Source organism: Saccopteryx leptura, chromosome 2, assembly GCF_036850995.1.
Source record: "Saccopteryx leptura isolate mSacLep1 chromosome 2, mSacLep1_pri_phased_curated, whole genome shotgun sequence".
Taxonomy (NCBI): Eukaryota; Metazoa; Chordata; class Mammalia; order Chiroptera; family Emballonuridae; genus Saccopteryx; species Saccopteryx leptura.
This window is the reverse complement of record NC_089504.1, coordinates 175,805,600-175,823,600: the sequence shown is the minus strand read 5'-3', so window position 1 is coordinate 175,823,600 and position 18,001 is coordinate 175,805,600. Positions and strand designations below refer to the sequence as shown.

Below are 18,001 nucleotides of genomic sequence, written 5' to 3'. Positions count from 1 at the left end.
GGCTGTGGCAGAAGTAAGGCAATGTGAATTTAGTTAAGTGATTTAATTTGTCTTCAAATGTGTAAACTGTGAATAATCTAATACAGTTATTGTATTGAGGTAATCCATATGAGTGCTTAGAATAGTACCTGCACTCTGCCAGGCTCCTCTCCCATTGCAAGCTGTCCTGTGCTATAGGTTACACAACTCCCTGGGGTTATCTACACAGAGCTACTTCACATCTGACTCCTAGGTTGAGCGCTGAAGGGCTGGACAAACTTTTCTCTGTATCAGACTTTCGGCTTTCTCTCTTGGTGGAAACTAAAACCTGAAGTGGAGTCACCCAAGCCGTGGAAAAAGAGTCTAGGCGTTGACAGTCGCTTGGAGCATGCTCAGTCCTCCTTGAGTCACAGGGCGGCAGTTCGTATCCACCCGCGGCCGGCGGGGTTCCTGCAAAACCCATGGCGCTACCCGGGGTTCTCCATCACCACTTCCTCCCCGCCCGGGGCGCGCTCCCCGGACACCCACCTACGAGGGCGCTCAGCAGCCGCAACCCCTGCCCGCCGCCTCCCCGCCGTCTACTCCTCCTCCACCTCTGGTTGTGGCGGGCGAGGACACGTCAGGGGACATAAATAAATAAATAATTCCATTCACCCGGCGACAGCGAGTCGAACTGGCGGCGGCTAGACGGGAACTGAGCCCCGCAGCGCCCACCCGGTGCGCCAGAGACCAGGTAAAGTACTCCAGGGAGGCCGAGAGGAGGAGGACAGAGGGAGGCACCCGCGGAGAGAAAGGCGAGCGTGCGTCCCCACCCTGCTGTCCCGCCAAACACAGTTTCCAGTGAGTCCTTATATAGACAGAAAAAACTTCAAAGCTGCCCCTGGAGCAGCACTCGGGTCATCCTGCGCGTGGACAGTGGCGTGGGAGTCGCGAGGGTGCCTGCGTCGGGGAGGTGGCTCCAAGGGGTGCTGAGCTGGAAGCACCCCGCGCACTCGCACCCGCATACTTTCGGCCAGGAGGTGCCCATGTTGTGGGCTTTTTCACGGAAACTCTTCTGATGCGGTGCTTCCGTCTCTCTTTGGACTACGAGTCTCCCGGGGCTGGTTCCCGCCCCGTGTGTCCCCATGTGCTTCCCACCAGCCCCTGGCCCGCCCCTGGCCCGCGAGCATCGTGGGGTGGCTTGGTTGTCGTAGAAGATAGGGCCTCTCGTGGAGCTGCTGGTCACAGTGTGTGTAGGGAGTATCTTCTTGTTTAAGCAGAAGATCGGGGTTCGAACAGGTTTGGAAGGGAAGAAGTACCAGTGAGGTCCGTCTTGCTTCTTTTTCGGTCCCCAGGTACTATTGAGGGAATAGGAGGAGGGTGAAAAGTTGTGTGCTGCTGCGGTATTCGCCCCAGCAGGAGGGGAGTGAGACTTGACGGAGGGCCAGGAAGGGGCTCATACGGGTTTCCCAGGGCTCTGCGCCACGCTGGGGACCAGGCCAGGCAGGTAGCGCGGGAGGCGGGCGGCGGCTCAGGTGCGAACTGCCTCCTCTCAGCGGAGGCGGCCCAGCAGCTGTTCTCTCCAGCCGCTTTTCTCACCGACTTCCGCGAAAGGGATTGCAGACTCTTTGGCAAGGGCGTTTGTGACCAAGGGCCACTTTCCCTGTAGGGTTAGCAAGAATATTTTGTGTTCTACACCAAGGATATTAACATTGTACACACACACACACACACACACAGTCCCACACGTGAGAGGGAATGAGGAGCGGTTTCACAACAAGTGTCTGCCTCCAGTTTTGCAGAAGTCACTAATGGGCTGGGTTGAGTGACAGCAGATGGTGGAAGTAAGAAATTAAGGTTTCACCTCCTCCTCTCGTCCTGGATCTAATAAGAGTCACATCAGAGGAATAAAGTCGCCCACAATGATGAGAGTGATATGAAAAAGACTGGAGGAGCAGTGATAGCTAGATGTTCTTTCCTGGCATTCAGAGCTTTATGGCTCAACCCAAACAGAGCTCAAGAGGGCCACAATGTACTGTGTCATTGGAACCACAAGTACTTAAGTGTGCATTTGAGGGAGGGAGTATGGCTGAAAAATCTGAGCAGGGTGACTTGCAGAGAGTAAAAGCTTGAGAAAGATGACTCATTTAACCTTGATGAAGCAATCCTAGCTCCATTTTTGCTTCTGACATTAAAGCAATATAACTGAGCAGACAATTGAATGATCTCAATGAAAGGGAAACATTATTACCTTAAGAAGCTCAGTGTTTTTATATTAACTCCTAAAGTCAAAAACTGTTCCTTTTTTCTTTCAAAATTCATACCAACAGTTTGCAATTAGGTGCTGCTTTTTTCCTCCAAGTATACCTGTGTTTTAATAGTGGTAAGTAATCTGAAATTTTAACATCTCGTTTTCCAGTGTCCTGTTCGTGAATCTTCCTGTTAATGCTGAATTTATTTTGAGATATGCATTTACTCTTTTATATTATCTAGTTTGGCTTTGAGCTCAAGGGAAATGACCTAAAGAAATATCCTTTATCCAGAGTTATATTTTTGAATCATGGATCTGAAATAAAAAGAAATAACCTGTATTTGCTTTCAGTTCTATATTTGTTCACCACACATTTTTTGAGACATTCTCATAAAAAAAAGTAACTAACTTAATATGTAGACCTAGATTTTAGGCTCAGTTCTGCATTTTGTAAGGTTGTAATTATTTACAATCTCATCCTCAGGTTTTCTTCTCTATAAACTGGGATTGGTGGTACCGATTGTAAAGTGCTATTGTGAGTAATAAAGTGTATGGAAAACACCTAAAACAGAGACTAGTTATTTTAATCCTTTTAGTAGTATGAACATTCATGTACATCCTTGTGCCCTCTGACCATTCAGAGTACAATCAATTTATTTTAAAAATATGTAAGGCAACGTTAAAAATAGGCAAATGTATGTTCTTCTTATTTCCATAAATTGGTTATCAAACAAACATGATTTTAAGTTAATAAAACTGTAACTGGCCCTGGCTGGTTGGCTCAGCGGTAGAGCGTCGGCCTGGCATGCGGGGGAACCGGGTTCGATTCCCGGCCAGGGCACACAGGAGAAGCGCCCATTTGCTTCTCCACCCCCCCCCCCTTCCTCTCTGTCTCTCTCTTCCCCTCCCGCAGCCAAGGCTCCATTGGAGCAAAGATGGCCCGGGCGCTGGGGATGGCTCCTTGGCCTCTGCCCCAGGTGCTAGAGTGGCTCTGGTCGCGGCAGAGCGATGCCACGGAGGGGCAGAGCGTCGCCCCTGGTGGGCGTGCTGGGTGGATCCCGGTCGGGCGCATGCAGGAGTCTGTCTGACTGTCTCTCCCCGTTTCCAGCTTCAGAAAAATACAAAAAAACAAACAAACAAAAAAAAACTGTAACTGGAACTTATTTCATTTTTTGGAAAAAAAAAAAAGAAAACCCTCACTCCTGGGGGATTTTCCTTACTACACACAGGGTTAAAACACCTGAAACTACTCCAGATAGTAAACTGTGGTTGCCAAGATGCGTGAAGTTGGACTTCTGCTCTCAAAAAATTTGTCTGGTCATCCAATTTATTTTCCTCCTACCCTATTGACCTTTAGCCAGTTTCCTTCTCAATGGAACAGGCATATATTCCAAATAACTTGAAAGGAAATTAGCAGTCTAAGAAATGTAAGATATGCTAACAGGCAAATTTGAGAAGGGTATCTGGCCTTAGAAACCTGTATATTTAGCCCCACTCTTGTGCCCATCAAGAATGACTTTGTATAAACAGATATGGGGGATTTTTTTCTAGCTATGAGGGAGGACACTCCCTCCCTGAAAATTATCTTTGCCAATGAAATTATTTCTACTTTTTTAGAGAAGAGACTGAGGTACATTACCTTTCAGACTTTAGACAGACTAATCCACTCAGTCTAAGAAGCCCAAGAAGAGTGTAATAATTATAACAATGTCTCTATAATGCCTACCATGTTCCAGGCATGATGTTACCACTTTCTGTATTTTATCCCCTTAACTACCCTATGAGGTTGATCTGTCAATATCCACATTTACAGAAGAGGAAGTCAGGCACAGAAAGTTAAGTTACTTGCTTAAATAACACAGCTAGAAAGTGACTGATCTGGGACAAGCACTTCTGCAGTCTGGATTAAACCACTAAGTAGTACAGCAGAATCTGAATGATGGCAGAAGCTGAATGAGGGCAGAAGCTGAATGAGGGCAGAAGCTGAATGAGGGCAGGGATTTTGTCAGGTTCTCCATTCCTGGTGTACTACTTGGCACATAATAGTTCTGAATAAATTATAGAAGAAAAAAAAATACAAAGGAAAGAAGGAAGGAGAGAAACAGAAGTGGAGGGAAGGAGGAAGAAGGAAAATGAAAGTGAGCCTGCTTTCCTTCTTTTTTTTTTTACAGAGACAGAGAGAGAGATAGAGACAGACAGACAGACAGGAACGGAGAGAGAAGAGAAACATCAATCATCAGTTTTTCGTTGTGACACCTTAGTTGTTCATTGATTGCTTTCTCATATGTGCCTTGACCGTGGGCCTTCAGCAGACTGAGTAACCCGTTGCTCAAGCCAGTGATCTTGGGTCCAAGTCGGTGAGCTTTGCTCAAACCAGATGAGCCCACGCTCAAGCTGGCGACCTCGGGGTCTCGAACCTGGGTCTTCTGCATCCCAGTCCAACGCTCTATCCACTGGGCCACCGCCTGGTCAGCTGTGCTTTCCTTCTTGCTGCCTGCCTAAATCTGTCAGGAAATTCTACAGGGGCTCAACACTGTAATTCTTTGAAGATTCCTTTGCTTTGTCCTAGTCACTTTGTGAGAGTTACAAAAGCATTGTTTCTTTGGTGTGACAAATTAGCAAATAGAGACTATGCCCAGTAAACACACACACACACACACACACACACACACACACACACACACACATATTCAACATGGAACAAACAAAAAAAGACAAGTTATCCTTCAGGAGTTTGGGTTCAAATTCCAGTTGAGCCACCAGTTGGCTGTACTACACGGGGTAATACTTATATGGTTTTCCTGAACATCAAAGAAGATAACAAATGTCAGGTGTTTTCTATTCTACCTGGCAAATAGAGTGGCATGCATAGTACCAGCTATGTTCTCCTGCACCCTTTATGCATCTTCTTCCCCTACAATCCATCCCACAGAAAACATTTGCCCTGGTTTCCTTACCTTGAAGTGATTTTTATTCAGCTGAACTGCCTTGATGTGGCACTTCTCTTAGGCCAGTTATTGTATTTTTACCTGGAATTATAATTATTTGAGTAGGTGCCCTATCTCTCTTAACTGACATGGTTTTTTGGAGTAGAGACCATGTATGTTTCATCTGGTAGCCCCTGTGGGACAAAGGTCTCTGGCACAGAACAGAGAAGAAGGCTCTGAAGTCTGGCTTATCTGGATTTTGATCTTGGCTCAGCCGTTAACTAGCTGGGGCAGGTTGCTAAACCTCTCTAAATTTTGTTTTTCTCAGCTGCAAAAAACTCTCTAAATATGAGTTTGAGTGTCTGAAGATAAAAGGATCTTCTGTAAAAGGAGAATCATAATCAATTTCATGTGTTGTTGTATAGATTAAGCAAAATAATGCCTGGGAAATAGCACTGTGTGAAGCACATAGTACATAGAAATTACTCAATACAGGTAGCTAATGCTAAGTAATAAATATTTGGCCTTATGTTTCTTAGCTTGGTGTAAGGATCACTGGCTTATTCTTTTACACAGATTTTTGGGAAGCTTTTGCAATGCAAGTTTTCTGTTAGAGGGTGTAACAGTATTGGATTGCATAATATACAGACCGTTAAATGTACTTATTGTTTGAGAGATAGGTCATCCTAGTTCATTACAGGCTTTCTCAACACTGTTTGGATCAAAACTATTAGAAAATGTGTTAGGAAATAACTGCACACTAATTCTTAGTAAGTAATATAACTTTTTTTTAAACTTCTAGGGTAACTTGCAGAGAAAGTTTTATTTTCTCAATTGGTTCCTTAAACAGGGAACCCCTGTGCCTAGTCTACTTGCTACTTACAGTCATAATATGAGACAATAGCCTAATCTGGACCATTAAGAAATAACTCTTGCTACACATATTTGGCAGTTAGTAAAAAAAGGGAGTTATTCATGTTTAACTACAAACTGTCATAACCAAAAACAATGGAAAAAATTAACCACAAGTTAAACAAATTGAACTTAACTATAATAAAACTAGTCCAACTAGGGCTGAACCAGTGAGTGTCAGGGTGCCCCAGATATATTCATAAACATATTCATAAGGACCAGTGTTATTAAAAATGGCAGTTTTAATAAGTGATGCACACATGTATATTTTTTTAATTTTTATTTATTGATTTTAGAGGGAGACAAAGGGAGAGAGAGAGAGACAGGAACATTGATTTGTTCCTGTACATATGTTCCCTGACTGCAGATCAAACCTGCAACCTCTGTGCTTTGGAGTAATGGTCTAACCCAGTGGTCCCCAACCCCCAGGCCATGGACCGGTACTAGTCCGTGGGCCATTTGGTACCGGTCCGCAGAGAAAGAATAAATAACTTACATTATTTCCATTTTATTTATATTTAAGTCTGAATGATGTTTTATTTTTAAAAAATGACCAGATTCCCTCTGTTACATCTGTCTCAGACTCACTCTTGACGCTTGTCTCGGTCACGTGATACATTTATCTGTCCCACCTTAAAGGCCAATCTGTGAAAATATTTTCTGACATTAAACCGGTCTGTGGCCCAAAAAAGGTTGGGGACCACTGGTATAACCAACCAAGCTATCTAGTGAGGATGTGATACATATCTTTTTTTTGAAAATTATTTTCCTGTCCTAATGCCAAACTGTTTTGCAATTATTCTCATTAATATTTATTGACCCCTAAATGAATTTGTAAAACTTTTACAGGGTATTTGAGTGACAGCTGCAAGCTGCCAGTATAAAGATTTTTGTTAAAAGTTTTGATCAGTTAGAACAGTCCCACAAAAAATGTTTATGTGCTTCATTTATCTAAACTGGTGATGCAAATAAATTAGAAACAAACAAACAAAACAAGAAATTGCAATGCATTTTTGGTAATATTGGGCATTAAAACAGCAATTTTAAATTGAAAATATTTAGTATGAGTGGTAAATGCAAGAGAATGTAAACAAAGATCTGTATAAAATGATGGCATTTTTTAGAAGGCATTTTATTTCAAACATTGGCTGTTTCCTCAATTAATAACACAATAAAATGTATTCTTAGTCATCTCTACCCCTATTCAGATGGTGAGTAGAATTAATATATGGAATAATTATAATTTATTTAGAAGAAGCTGTCCTACTAAGTAATTTGCCTGAAGACCTATTTCTTTTGGAGCTTGATTATATAGATAAATAAACAATAAAACTAAAAGACATGCACGTGTTTGAGAAGATTCTAAGGGATGAACTATATTAATGATATTTATTTTTAAATCAATTCTCCAGAATTTCAGAATTTTAGGTTCTATCAGTTCTTCTCAAAGATGCTAAAGGTGCATCTAGCGATAAACAGCAGCATGTGACAGTGTTTCTCAACAGGTGACACTGTTGATATTTTTGGCAGACAACTCTTCATTGTGCAGGAATGTAAGACCCTTTCATTGTAGGACATTTGGTGTCTACAGCCCTTGCCCTCTCCTCAGTAATGATAATTATCTGAAATACCCCTACATTTAAATCGACCCCTTGGAAGAATAGTCTAGCTGTGGTTGAAAACTATTGGTCAATAGGATCAATTTGAGAATGTTTAAAGAAATTATCCTTGATATCAGAGTATCTTCAAATAAGAAATTATCTTATTTTTCCCTCAAAGGATAAAAAAACTCTTGAAAATACTTAGATTTGAAGCAATTAGGTTTTTATTTTAATGTACATATAATGTATTAACATTTAATAATCAGGTTATCATGGATCTCTTAGGCTCCAAATCTTCATTTGCTTTAAAACTGTTAAGAACTGTTGGCATTGTTGGCACCTGCTGCTTCTCAAACTGTTTTTGGCTTCCATGCTCTCTGTATTCTCTTATTACTGCTCTGACTTCATTTGCAGCTTGTTTGATTCTCCTTTCACCTCCTACTCACTAAAGTGTATGCTCCTCAGTTTCTGTTTGGAGTTTTGTTTTTGTGTATATTCTATCGATTGAAAAAACTCATCCTCTCTTGGCCTTGGCTTTCTCCTCAACAAGAACAACTCTCAAGTCATTATTTTCAGCCCTGACCTTCACGTAATCTCTAGACTGACCTTTCCAAATGCCTTCCTGGACAGCTCCCCTTTACAGTGGCTAACACCACCAGCACACTGTGATCTCTTTTGAACTTCCTTTGTCTTCTTTTTTCTGTTATTCCCTTTGCTTTTATTGGTCTTACTTTTTTTTATAGCATTTTAGTCTAGAAATGTTAGAGACCCTCTCTCCCCTTGGCCTTGTGTCTCACAGTCAATTGCTAAGACTTGATATTTGAATATCCTTTTTCCTCTTTCTTTCTATATTTCTCTTTCTTTCTTTCTTTCTTTCTTTCTTTCTTTCTTTCTTTCTTTCTTTCTTTCTTTCTTTCTTTCTTTCTTTCTTTTCTTTTTGACAGAGAAAGTCAGAGAGAGGGACAGACAGGAGCAGACAGATAGGAAGTGAGAGAGATAAGAAGCATCAATTCTTTGTTGTGACTCCTTAGTTCATTGATTGCTTTCTTGTATGTGCCTTGACTAGGGGTGGTGGTGGGGCTACAGCAGAGTGAGTGACCCCTTGCTCAAGCCAGCAAACTTGGGCACAAGCCAGTGACCTTGGGCTTCAAGTCTGTGATCCCACACTCAAATTGAATGAGCCCATGCACAAGCCGGCCACCTCTGGGTTTTGAACTGGGATAGAGCATCCCCGTCTGATGCTCTATCCATTGTGCCACCACCTGGTCAGGTTTATTTTCTTTCTCTTTCTCTTTCTCTCTTTCTCTCTTTCTCTTCCTTCCTTCCTTCCTTCCTTCCTTCCTTCCTTCCTTCCTTCCTTCCTTCCTTCCTTCCTTCCTCCCTCCCTCCCTTCTTTTCTCCCTCCCTCCCTCCCTCCTTCCCTCCCTCTCTTCCTTCCTTCCTTCCTTCCTTCCTTCCTTCCTTCCTTCCTTCCTTCCTTCCTTCCTTCTCTCTCTCTCTCTCTCTCTCTCTCTCTCTCTTTCTTTCTTTCTTTTTCTTTCTGAGAAGCATCAACTCATAGTTGCTTCACTTTAGTTGTTCACTTATTGTTTTTTATATGTGCCTTGACTGGAGGACTCAAAATGAGCCAGTGACCCTTGCTTAAACCAGCAATCTTGGGCTCAAGCCAGTGACCTTGAGCTACAAGCCAGTGACCTACTTGGGGGTTAAGCCAGCAACCTGGGGTATTATGTTGATGATCCCATGCTCAAGCTAATGATCCTACACTCAAGCTGGTGACTTCGGGGTTTTGAACTGGAGACCTCAGCATTCTAGGTTGATACTCTATCCACTGTGTCACCACCAGTCAGGCACAGTTTCCTCTTTTCTGATGCTGCCACAGACTTTGCACTTTTGACATACTTCTTAGAGTCACGTTTTAGTCTCTTAGCCGGTCTTCTCACTTCTAGCCTCTCACTGTACAAGTTAATATTATACGTGCCACCAGATACTCTTGCTGAAGTACTTTTCCTTTATCTACATGTAAATAACACTTTGGTGACTCCCATTACTTAGGTCTAAGGGCCAACATTTCAGTCCTTGTTATTCCAAAGAGCTTTATCAGGTTCATCTCCCAGTGGCATAGTACTTAAGTCAATCCAACAGTCCCCTGTGTTTCATTCATCATCATGCCACTGTATCTTTGGTCATACTGTCCTTTCATCTTAAAATGCTCTAATTTCTTTCAACTTTCATATCTAACTTTAATCTCATCCACACGCTAAACTTAAATATCACCTTTAATTTCCTCTGAAGCTCTGGATAGGATGAAGACACTTTTCTAAAATTTTATAAACATTGCATTTGTAATCTGCCCTACTTATTTTTTTTAAGTGAGAAGAGGAGAGATAAAGAGACAGACTCCTGCATATGCCCAAATGGGATCCATACAGCAACCCGCATGTAGGGCCAAGGCTCAAATCAACAAAGCTATCCTCAGTGCCTGGGGCCAACATGAACTAATTGAACCATTGGATGTGAGAAAGGAAGAGAGAGAGAATGGGAGAAGTGGGGAAAAGAAGTAGAGGGTTGTTTCTCATGTGTGCCCTGACTGGGAGATGAACCTAGGACTTCTATATGCCTAACTGACGCTCTATCCACTGAGCCAACCAGCCAAGGTCTGTCTTACTCATTTTAAACATTTTATTATAGTTATATTTGTATGTCTTCAGTTTCTTCATATAATACAAAATTCTGGGTGTCAGCATAATAATGTATTCATATTTATATACCCTTCAGCAGTTTGGTGGATTATGAAGTTTTAAAGAACTTAGAGGACATCTGTTTCCACTTATTGTATTATTTTTTCAATAACAATTTTCAATAAGCAATCATCTATTGTTTAAGTATGCGCACTGAGGCAGCTTGTTTTTTATCCTCATACAGCTTGGTGTATGAGGATAATGCTCTAACCTCTGACCAACTGAACTACCCAGCCAGGGTGTGACTCAATTCTTATTGCTTCTACTTAAGGTCCTTACTTAGCTTCCTGGGGCCACACAAAATAAATCCCTTTTTGGGTTGATTGACAGCTGGTACACATGGGATGACAGCTCAGATGTTTATGTTTTCTCTATTAATCTAACATATTCTGTTTTTCTATCTGTTCTTTACATGACATGATTATCTTTTTTAGGGAAATATTGGGTAAACAAGTGCTTTTTAGGTTTGCTCCCTTGCTTTGGGGCAGCGCCTTATGTGTAGTCTACAGAAGGCTGCGTGTGCCTGCCCTCAGGGCAGCAGGTGGCAAATTACAGATTGCCTGCTGCCTTTGGGAGAGGCAACTGTTTGCTATTATTTACCAGAGAAGGGGTACTTCCCCTGGCTCGTTTTGCTGGGGAGGACTGAAGGGCTTGGGAGCCCTGCTAAGGCTGGTGGGGGCTTATGAGTCCGGTAAATCCAGAGAATGAGTGCAGTGAATCCCAAGTGTTGCAAGGCATAAGAGCTCATTTTAGAAAAGGAAGCGGTATTCTCTGTGTGTTTGCTTGTCTGCCATTATAAGACTTTAATAAACAGAATAACTCACCATTTTCTGGCTTCACTGTTCCTTTACCATCTGCCCAAATCCAATGGGAACCTGCATGGCCATGGCAGTGGCCACTGGCCTTACAGGAGACTATGTTTTCGGAAGCATACAAGTTGAGGAAAGTCCATAAATGTACAGAATAAACCCTGATTGATTGGCTTGGACAGAGCGGCAGCCCTGCATGTGTAAATCCAGGGTTCAATCCTGGGCCGGACATACATGAGAAGTGACCATCTGTTTCTTTTCCTGTCCCTCTCCCCTTTCTTTCTCTTTTCTCTAGCAGCCAGTGGCTTGATTGGTTTGAGCATCAGCCTCCCAACACTGAACATAACTTGGTTGGTTCGAATGTCGGCCTCACATGCTGAGGATAGTTCATTTGATTTGAGCATTTGTCTCAGACAAGGGTGGCCAGGTGGATCCTGGTCAGGCTGCATGTAGGAGTCTGTCTTTCTATCTCTCTTCTTCTCACTTAAAAAAAAAAAAAGAAGAAGAAAAATTGTACAGAATACGTCAAGAATGAAAATGATTACTCATGAACATAAATGTTTAAACTCTTGTTCAAAACTCAACTGGCTGTTAATACCATCTCTTTTCAGATGGAGTCAAAAGGTGGGAAATAAAAGTGTATGAGAGGATCCACTTGTGGAAGAACCCACTGTTATTTTATGGCTGAACATTTCTCTCTGTGTCCCTCAATGTAATGAATGAGTAAATGACTAAACCACTGAAAGGAAGGAAGGAAAGTAGAAAACTCACTTTAAATTTTGGTTACAATTGGACATTACTGAGTTACATTATCTACCTTAATAGATGAATGCCATAATGGGTAAAGTAACAAACATGTGTGTGTGTGTGTGTGTGTGTGTGTGTGTGTGTGTGTGTGTGTGTAATGAATCAGTTTACAAATACTGGGCCAAAGAAGTGGCTATTAGGTTAAGCTATAGAGATAACATTTGAGTAAAAATAAGTTCTTTATTGAACATTTCAATATGTGAAGCATTCTTTTTTTTTTTTAATGGGGTGACATCAATAAATCAGGATACATATATTCAAAGATAACAAGTCCAGGTTATCTTGTCGTTCAATTATGTTGCATACCCACCACCCAAAGTCAGATTGTCCTCTGTCACCTTCTATCTTGTTTTCTTTGTGCCCCTCCCTACCCCCTATCCCTCTCCCATTCCCCCCTCCCCCCCGTAACCACCACACTCTTATAAATGTCTCTTAGTTTCACTATTATGTCCCACCTACGAATGGAATAATACAGTTCCTGTTTTTTTCTGATTTACTTATTTCGCTTCGTATCATGTTATCAAGATCCCACCATTTTGCTGTAAATGTTCCGATGTCATCATTTCTTATGGCTGAGTAGTATTCCATAGTGTATATGTGCCACATCTTCTTTATCCAGTCATCTATTGATGGGCTTTTTGGTTGTTTCCATGTCCTGGCCACTGTGAACAATGCTGCAATAAACATGGGGCTGCATGTGTCTTTACGTATCAATGTTTCTGAGTTTTTGGGATATATACCCAGTAGAGGGATTGCTGGGTCATAAGGTAGTTCTATTTTCAGTTTTTTGAGGAACCACCATACTTTCTTCCATAATGGTTGTACTACTTTACATTCCCACCAACAGTGTATGAGGGTTCCTTTTTCTCCACAGCCTCTCCAACATTTGTTGTTACCTGACTTGCTAATAACAGCTAATCGAACAGGTGTGAGGTGGTATCTCATTGCCGTTTTGATTTGCATTTCTCTAATAGCTAAAGAAGATGAGCATCTTTTCATATATCTGTTGGCCATTTGTATTTCTTCCTGGGAGAAGTGTCTATTCATATCCTCTTCCCATTTTTTTATTGGATTGTTTGTTTGTTTGTTGTTGAGTTTTATGAGTTCTTTGTATATTTTGGATATTAGGCCCTTATCTGAGCTGTCGTTTGAAAAAATCATTTCCCATTTAGTTGGCTTTCTGTTTATTTTGTTATCAGTTTCTCTTGCTGAGCAAAAACTTCTTAGTCTGATGTAGTCCCATTCATTAATTTTTGCCTTCACTTCTCTTGCCATTGGAGTCAAATTCATAAAATGCTCTTTAAAACCCAGGTCCCTGAGTTGAGTACCTATGTCTTCTTCTATGTACTTAATTGTTTCAGGTCTTATGTTTAGATCTTTGATCCATTTTGAGTTAATTTTTGTACAGGGGGAGAGACTGTAGTCCAGTTTCATTCTTTTGCATGTGGCTTTCCAGTTTTCCCAGCACCATTTATTGAAGAGGCTTTCTTTTCTCCATTGTGTGTTGTTGGCCCCTTTATCAAAAATTATTTGACTATATATATGTGGTTTTATTTCTGGACTTTCTATTCTGTTCCATTGGTCTGAGTGTCTATTTTTCTGCCAATACCATGCTGTTTTGATTGTCGTGGCCCTATAATAGAGTTTGAAGTCAGGTATTGAAATGCCCCCAGCTTCATTCTTTTTCTTTAGGATTGCTTTGGCTATTCGGGGTTTTTTATAGTTCCATATAAATCTGATGATTTTTTGCTCTATTTCTTTAAAAAATGTCATTGGAAGTTTGATGGGAATTGCATTAAATTTGTATATTGCTTTGGGTAATATAGCCATCTTGATTATATTTATTCTTCCTAGCCAAGAACAAGGAATATTCTTCCATCTCATTATATCTTTTTTGATTTCCCTTAACAATGGTTTATAGTTTTCATTATATAAGTCCTTTACATTCTTTGTTATGTTTATTCCTAAGTATTTTATTTTTTTTGTTGCAATCGTGAAGGGGATTATTCTTTTGAGTTCCTTCTCAGTTGTTTCATTGTTGGCATATAGAAAGGCTATTGACTTCTGTATGTTAATTTTGTATCCTGCGACCTTACTGTATTGGCTTATTGTTTCTAGTAGTCTTTTTGTGGATTCTTTGGGGTTTTCGATGTATAGTATCATATCATCTGCAAAAAGTGATACCTTTACTTCTTCTTTTCCGATATGGATGCCTTTTATTTCTTTGTCTTGTCTGATTGCTCTGGCTAGAACCTCTAGTACCACATTAAATAAGAGTGGAGAGAGTGGACAACCCTGTCTTGTTCCTGATTTAAGGGGGAAAGCCTTCAGTTTTGTGCCATTTAATATGATGTTAGCTGATGGTTTATCATATATGGCCTTTATCATGTTGAGATATTTTCCTTCTATACCCATTTTGTTGAGAGTCTTAAACATAAAATTGTGTTGTATTTTATCGAAAGCCTTTTCTGCGTCTATTGATAAGATCATGTGGTTTTTGTTCTTTGTTTTGTTGATATGGTGTATTACATTAACCGTTTTACGTATGTTGAACCATCCTTGAGATTCTGGGATGAATCCCACTTGATCATGATGTATTATTTTTTTAATATGTTGTTGTATTCGATTTGCTAGTATTTTGTTTAGTATTTTAGCATCTGTATTCATTAGAGATATTGGCCTGTAGTTTTCTTTTTTTGTGCCATCCTTGCCTGGTTTTGGTATGAGGGTTATGTTGGCTTCGTAAAATGTGTTTGGAAGTATTGCTTCTTCTTCAATTTTTTGGAAGACTTTGAGTAGAATAGGAACCAAGTCTTCTTTGAATGTTTGATAAAATTCGCTGGTATAGCCATCTGGGCCTGGACTTTTATTTTTGGGGAGGTTTTTAATGGTTTTTTCTATTTCTTCTCTACTGATAGGACTGTTTAGGCTTTCTGCTTCTTCTTGACTCAGTCTAGGAAGGTTGTATTGTTCTAGGAATTTATCCATTTCTTCTAGGTTGTTGAATTTAGTAGCATAAAGTTTTTCATAGTATTCTACAATAATTCTTTGTATATCTACGGTGTCCGTGGTGATTTCTCCTCTTTCATTTTGGATTTTGTTTATATGAGTTCTTTCTCTTTTTTCCTTGGTAAGTCTTGCCAAGGGTTTGTCAATTTTGTTGATCTTTTCAAAGAACCAGCTCCTTGTTCTATTAATTTTTTCTATAGTTTTTCTGTTCTCTAATTCATTTATTTCTGCTCTGATTTTTATTATCTCCTTTCTTCGGCTGGTTTTGGTTGTCTTTGTTCTTCTTTTTCTAGTTCCTTAAGGTGGGAAGTTAAGTGGTTCACTTGGGCTCTCTCTTGTTTGTTCATATATGCCTGAAGTGATATGAACTTCCCTCTTATCACTGCTTTTGCTGCATCCCATAGATTCTGATATGTCGTATTGTCATTTTCATTAGTCTGTATATATCTTTTGATCTCTGCACTTATTTCTTCTTTCACCCATTCATTTTTTAAAAGTATGTTATTTAGTTTCCACATTTTTGTGGGGTTTTTTCCTCTTTTTTGCAGTTGAATTCTAGTTTCAAGGCTTTATGATCAGAAAATATGCTTGGTGCAACTTCAATTTTTCTGAATTTGCTGATGTTGTTTTTGTGGCCCAACATATGGTCAATTCTTGAGAATGATCCATGTACACTGGAGAAAAATGTATACTCAGTCACTTTGGGATGAAATGTCCTGTAGATGTCTATCATATCCAGGTGCTCTAGTGTTTTGTTTAAGGCCACTATGTCTTTGTTGATTCTCTGTTTGGATAACCGATCTAGAGCCATCAGCGGTGTATTGAGGTCTCCAAGTATGATTGTATTTTTGTCAGTTTTTGTTTTAAGATCAATGAGTAGCTGTCTTATATATTTTGGTGCTCCTTGGTTTGGTGCATATATATTAAGAATTGTTATGTCTTCTTGATTCAGTGTCCCCTTAGCCATTATGAAATGGCCATTTTTGTCTCTGAGTACTTTTCCTGTCTTGTAGTCAGCATTATCCGATATGAGTATTGCTACACCTGCTTTTTTTGGGATGTTATTTGCTTGGAGTATTGTTTTCCAGCCTTTCACTTTGAATTTGTTTTTATCCTTGTTACTTAGATGAGTTTCCTGTAGGCAGCATACAGTTGGATTTTCTTTTTTAATCCATTCTGCTACTCTGTGCCTTTTTATTGGTGAGTTTAATCCGTTTACATTTAGTGTAATTATTGATACTTGTGAGTTTCCTATTGCCATTTTATATCTTGCTTTCTGTTAGTTTTGTGTCTTGTTTGATCCTTCTCTTTTGTTTTTCTATATTTTGTTTTTATTTGGTTGTATTCCATACATCTTTCCACTGTTGCTATCTTATTTATCTCATGTGCTTCTGTGGTGGTTTTTTCAATGGTGGTTACCTTTGAATAATGAAAAGGGTCCCTACCCTGTTCATTGTAGCGAACTATTTTGTGAGTACTTTTGCACTCCATCGTCCTTTGCTACTGTTAATCTCCATCTTCTCCCCCTCTTTCTTTTTGTTGTTGTCACAGTTTAAATTTGGTTTTATTGTGTTCTTCTTGGAGCTTTTACTTGTGGCTCTGTTTTTTTTTGTTCTTTGTATCTGATTGGAGAACCCCCTTTAGTAATTCCTGGAGTGGGGGTTTTCTGATGATAAATTCCCTCATCTTTTCTGTATCTGTGAATGTTTTTGTTTCTCCTTCATATTTGAAGGATAGCTTTGATGGGTATAGTATTCGTGGCTGAAAGTTCCTCTCTTTCAGGACTTTAAATATTGGGGTCCATTCTCTTCTAGCTTGTAGAGTTTCTGCTGAGAAATCTGATGATAATCTAATGGGCCTTCCTTTATATGTTGTATTCTTCTTTTCCCTGGCTGCCTTGAGAATTTTTTCTTTGCTGTTGGTTTGTGTCAATTTCATTATGATATGCCTTGGAGTAGGTTTGTTGGGGTTAAGAAAACTTGGAGTTCTGTTTGCTTCTTGAACTTGAGGCTTTAGTTCTTTCCACAGGCTTGGGAAGTTCTCATCTATTATTTGTTTGAGTATGTTCTCCATTCCATTTTCTCTCTCTTCTCCCTCTGATATACCTATTATTCTTATGTTATTCTTTTTGATGGAGTCAGATAATTCTTGTAGGGCTATCTCATTTTTTTTAATTTTTGAGTCTCTTTCTTCTTCTCTCTGTTGTGCCTCAAGTTGCTTGTCTTCTATTTCACTAATCCTCTCTTCTATCTGACCTGTTCTATTAGCTAAGCTTGTTACTTCGTTTTTCAGCTCGTGAATTGAGTTTTTCATCTCTGTTTGATTTGTTTTTATAGTTTCAATTTCCTTGGACATATATTCTTTGTGTTCATTGAGTTGTTTTCTGAGCTCCCTAAATTGCCTTTCTGTGTTTTCTTGTATATCTCGGAGGATTTTTAGGATTTCTATCTTGAATTCTCTGTCATTTAGCTCCAAGGTTTCCAATATATTAAATTTTTTCTCCATAGATTTTTCCTCATCTAGCTGTGTTACCTCTCTTTCTTTTGTATCCATGATATTCGATTTTCTCTTCCTTAATGGCATCTGAGGGTGGTTTTGTTGATAGTATTAATGAGATTTAATAAAGAATAAAAAGTTTAAAAAAATAATAAAAAAAATCGAAAAGAGTTGTTTTTTTTAAAAAAAAATTAATAATGAAATAAAGAAAAATAAAATAAAATAAAAATTAAGAAAAAAAAAAAAAAGGAAATTATTCCCCCCCTCCTCTTTTCCTCTCCTCTCCTTTCCCCTCTTTCTTGATAAAATCTTGTGGTGGACTGTGAATTATAACAAACAATGCCTGTGATGGAGGGCCTGAATTGGGGAAAAGTAATAAAGGGGCAAAAAAAAAAAAAAAAAAAAGAAAGAAAGAAAAAAGAAAAAAAAGAGCGTATGGACCCACAAAAAGCAAATAAGGAAAAAATTTGGTTCAAGAATAAAATGATTT

General features: G+C 39.7%; 1 protein-coding gene across 2 annotated transcripts in view; it reads left to right on the top strand.

Moving 5' to 3' along the window:
* The first annotated feature begins 401 nt into the window (after window positions 1-401).
* SLC16A7 (solute carrier family 16 member 7) overlaps window positions 402-18,001 on the top strand; it is a 204,443-nt gene continuing 186,843 nt past the window's right edge. For both annotated transcript variants that reach the window (XM_066369330.1, XM_066369328.1), the window contains exon 1: window positions 402-712. The gene's annotated coding sequence lies outside the window, so the exon portion shown is untranslated. The remainder of the gene's footprint in view (window positions 713-18,001) is intronic.